Genomic DNA, 5,711 nt, shown 5'->3' on the forward strand with positions numbered 1-5,711 from the left:
GGGGGGGGGGGGTGAATAGGGTATATGCTAATTTAATCTGATATTAATGTCAATTTAAAACTTATTTACATATATCCTAGCAAATATAAAATACGACAGTTTGTATGAGCTATGATATGCAATATAGACAAATGGCGATATAAACAAGAACAAGTATGCAAATAAGATAGTGCGCAAAGACAATATAAACACACGATGTGATCACGGAGAACAAGTATGCAAATAAGTGCGCAAAGACAATATAAATACACAATGTGATCACGAAGTTCGGTCACTCTCGACCTACGTCTCCACTCCACACTCACGAGGAGAACTCTACTATCTCAAAAGATACTACACAATCGGTTTTCAACGCTCACCGACAAACGTTTACAACAATCACAATGCAATCACACAACACACCCTCTAAGTGTTGGCCTAGCCCGTGTCGCCTTCCTCAAGTGCTCGGATTTACAATCTCTCTCTAGGCTTTACTATTGACGTCACTCCTATTGGAATCGACCATGTCTCTTATCACATACTTTCTCTCGGTGTACTTGTGTATTATATAGTGAACTCTCAACAATTAAGTAAAAATAAAATGATTTGTTCTCCAATACAATTTGAGAACAAAATTTACCTCACTCAATCACACTCACAACCCAAATGAATTATATGTGAAAATACTCAAGCTCAAATATGAGTATGTGTGAAAACAATATGAACAATAATGAAAACTAAACTTAATATACAATTTAGCTTAAATAAAATTGATAATCAACAAATAAATATGTAAAACTAGAATTGAGTTTAGAGAAAACTCCTCTGAAATAAAGAGAGAGAGAGAGAGAGAGAGAGAGAGATGGAATTGAAGCTCAAACACGAAAGAATCAATCTTCTTTTCTCTTGTGAAAGTTTCTTCACAAAACCAAACTTGAAACATCTTAAAAACTCTTAAACAAACTTAAACCCCTTTGTAAACTTGTATTAAAATTTTCTTCATTAGTACAAAAGTTAAAGGGTATGAGGTATATATAGGATCAAGAAACAAAAGCTCAAAAACCAAGAAAATATCACAAAACAACAAAATCTAGAAAACTAGCCGTTATGCCAACGATCATCAGTTCGGTCGACCGGATGACACTGGTCGATCAACCGAAACAAAATTGTCGGTCGACTGAGGAACCCTGAGGAAAACAGCTGAAAAAATATGTTCTGGTCGGTCGACCGAAAGGTCATGTTCGGTTGACCGAAATACCCTGAAAAGCAAAACTGAAAAATCTCGTTCTGGTCGGACGACTGGCAATGCCTTGTGCGGTCCACCGAAAACTGACATATGAGAAAAACTATTGAAAGACTGAATTTGAATCGTCTTTAAAAAATATCAAATAAATTACAAAAATTATAAACCTTGGGGAAATGTTTATAACCATGAAAATGAACATGTTACAAAAGAAAATTTTCAAATTGCACTTTCCATTTGTGAAAACTCGTCGTTTTGCGAAAGCTTAAAAATAAATGTTCCTATGAACACTTGATTTTTGCATATGACTTAAACTAAGTTATAGAAATATTTGAAACTGATTTATGGACTATACATAAGATGTTTACAAAGATTATTTTGTCCATAAGTCAATAATACAAAGATTACTTCAAAATACCCAAATTGTGATGAAAGTGAGAAATGTGTATGTGTATATAATTGAGCTTAAAAGTATTGATACACAAAATACACATCCTACACTAATATACCATATAGATTGCATATGAAGCTCGATCGTGGATCTTGACTTGACTTGAATTTGCTTCATTTACAATAAAGCTCTTGAATCATTCAACCTGGTTTAATCAATCAAAACCAAACACTAGAAAACACGTTATAAATTGCTTGTTAAATCATCAAAAAAATATTAGAGAATTAAGCTCACCACATGAGTCCTAACAAATTATACTTAAAATAAGTTGAATTAGACATAACATGATTTAAATTAGACTTAAAAGGAATTAAATTAGACTTAATATGAATTAAATTGGACTTAACATGAAATTAGACTTAAAACAAATTGAATTAGACTTAACATGAATTAAATTAGACTTGAAACAAGTTAAATTAGACATAACATGATTTAAATTAGACTTAAAATAAATTAAATTAGATTTAACGTGAACCGAATTAGACTTAACATGAAATAGACTTTCATGTTAAGTCTAATTCAACTTGCTTTTAGACTTAACATGAAATGATAGAGGAGATAATGGTATTTTGGTGTTTTTACTTTTTATTCTCTGTTTATGCTTAGTTGGCATGTAATAATTGCTAAAAGAGGGGTGCAGAACATAGATCTCTAATTTAATGGCTGAACTACATAGAAAAAAAAATAAAAGAACTGCAGCACATGAAGATTTTATTTTTGGGGCATTGACACAATTTTTACTAAAACTTTTATTGGAGTCCTTAATCTAGATTTTAGATCTTTGACGATCTGTTTTCTTAGATCTTTGACGATCTGTTTTCTATTGTCAAGTTGATGTGGGACCCGGCAAATCTTCCGCCAATCGCTCCGTTTTAGCGATTTGTTTTCTATTTTTAATTTGCGGTGGGACCCACGTTGCACAAATATTCCACAAGTCGCTCCGTTTTGTGAAAATGTTTGGCTACAAGTTTCGGGTAATTAGATAAATTATTAACAGAATATTAAGTCCGCATGTTGCTTTAGGTATTATTTATCTGAGTTATGTCCATCCTCAAATTGATAATATAGTTTTTATATATAACTATTAATAAAAATTTCACAAATAATTTTTTTACTATTACTAGTATAATACAGGTGTTTTGCACATGAACATGTTGTTGTATTTAATATTATATTATTTAATAAATTATATATAACAATTAAAAGTTATTTTATTGCACTATGATTGAAAAATTTTAACTTATACAATAATTAGTACTTATACTATTAATAACATACATTTAATAGTTATTTAAATTTATTTATTATTATATTATTAAACAATTTATTTAGAAGTATAATTATTAAATAATAATGTAATCATTAGTTTAAGTAATATTATTGATATAATTTAACCATTTAAATTATTAAATATTTATGTTATGTACATATTTTATTATAATATCATGGCAATAATTTTTAATATTATATGACTTTATGTGGTAAAGAACCTTGTTCAAAATTTAATACCGTCTTAGTAATAAAAAAAATAGATGGTATAAATTAAAAATGCTATTATTTAGAAAAAGTATTTTATATAAAAATATTGGATCCATGAAATTTATGAGACATTTACTTTCTAACAAAAAGTGCATGACTCATAAATTTCAGAGATCCAATATTTTTATATAAAGTAATTTTCATAAATAAAAGTATATTTAATTCATAATGTCCAATTTTTATTATTAAGATGATATTATAATATCAAAAAATAAATCATTATAATATAAAAAATCCTAATTTATACTATTATTAATAACCATAATTACATACAATATTTTATTAACTAAATAATTTTACTATTTCATTACAACTAATAATTCTTTTACAACAAATTATAATATATGTATTATTATTATTAAATTATTAATATATTCTAGGAAGTGACCAAATATTTTGAGAAAAAGAAGAGAAAAGTATGGCCCAAAAATTTCAAGGATCCAAATTTCTTAATATAAATTAATTTTCCAAAATAAAAGTATTTTTCATTTATAACATCTAAATTTTTATTACTAAGATGATATTAATTATCAAACAATGTAATATTCTTTACAACGTAAAGAAATATCCCCTATTTATACTATTATTAATAATTATAATTATGTGCAATAATTTATTAAATAAATGAGCGTTACTTATATAATTAATAATTATTTATAATAAATTATCATATTGTCACAAATTTTGTTATCATTATAAATTATTAATATATTCTAGTGAGACCAAATAATTTGAGAAAATGAAGAGGTGCGTAGTTAATGAGAGGTTATGGATCATTAGTTTTATAAATAATGGTATAATTTTGAGTTACAAAAAATTGAGAGGGTAAAAAAAAATCAAAAGTTTTGACATGTGTATTCTCCTTTATAAGTAACTAGTGTGAACATCATGCGAAACGCGGTTTTGCTACAGTAATCTCGGGTTCACTGCTATAGTAATTTCTGAATTTCTACAGTACCCTGCCTCTGCTACAGTATTCCCATTTGCTAGAGTGATTTTTTCGAAAAAATTGGTATTCGGTTTTATTTTGCTACAGTGCTACTGCCACGGTAAATACTAATGTAGTATTTATTGTAACATGAATAGTGAATCTTGTGTTCTCCCATTTGTATAAAGGAGTAGATATAGATTTACAAAATAAATTTTCAAACCAATTAACAAAATAAGAGACCAATTAGAAAACTTTATCAATTTTCTATAATAGAGCTAGAAAATATTTATATTTATGAAATGTCTAATAGAAGGTACACTCATCATTTGCAAGAACTAAAAAACACACATTTATGTATGTAAGTATGTACAATACTTTTAAGGTTAAAAAAATATTCCTTTAGCTTGATAAGCGGATAGTAGGTCAAAAAAATTTACTGTAGCAGAGAGAGAATGCTTGATATCTTAAAAATTACAGTGTTATGGTGGATATCATTGCAGCGCGAAAAGGATCGCTAAGGTTAAAAATGTTATTTTGACATAAACAGTAATTTTAATATTATGAATCATAACGTAGCAAGAATAATATTTTCTATAGTATAAATAGTAATTTGGAGATTTTTCTTTTTAAGTTAGAAATAGTAGATGCCATGAGAGGACTTAACATTGAGATTTTATATTAAAATATGTACTATTAGTTTCATTCAATGAAAGTGACAATGACTTCTATGATTGTGCATTTTTTTAAAAATCTTCTATGATTGTGAAGGGAAATATAAGGGGAAATGCAGTTTTTAATAGAAATTTGGATTTCATTAATTGGAATAAATAGAAATTACATTACGATGTAAATACTGAACAATAAACTTAGAACATAAAGAAATCTAAGAATAATAAATGTTATTAGCAGTATTGTTGTGGTGTTTTCAGTCGTCAAATTATGATCTATTGTCAACAACAGGCAGGACCCCGATTTAGCCGACTTGTCGAATCAACATCTCGTTGGGTCAACTCGAAAGGCGGTACTTGTCGGTCATCTCGTCAAGGACGACTCGTCGCAAGCCTACTCGACTAGTTATTGGACCGACATCTCATAAGAGTCAACTCGATAGGCGGTACATCTCGACACCCCTCGATACAAGCTAAAAGACCGCTGTGACATTGAGCTCCCCGCTGACAGCGCGTCGACATCGCCTTAAATGTTTGACATGCACCATCATTTCTCCATCCCCGACACTATTTATGACACATTGGACCACGCCAGTTTCGCACGCCGCCTGTCCCATCTCATTAATGCCGAAGTGACCGTGCCCATTCCGTGACCACTCCATAGCTGACACCTGTAAAGTCGACGCTAACTTAGTTGCCAGCTCAGACTCGACCAAAAAGACCAAAATGCCCTTCCTACATGGCCATAAATGGGAAAACTATTCCCAATGCAAAGGTAAGCAATTTCTCTGCATTATTCTCCACTCCACTGCACTTAAGAACTGCTACAGTTCGTCATTTCCCCCTACTCAAGTACCTTGTTAACTTGATCGTCGGAGGAACAATGAGGGAATCAGACCC

The sequence above is a fragment of the Asparagus officinalis genome, chromosome 9, assembly GCF_001876935.1.
Source record: "Asparagus officinalis chromosome 9, Aspof.V1, whole genome shotgun sequence".
Taxonomy (NCBI): domain Eukaryota; kingdom Viridiplantae; phylum Streptophyta; class Magnoliopsida; order Asparagales; family Asparagaceae; genus Asparagus; species Asparagus officinalis.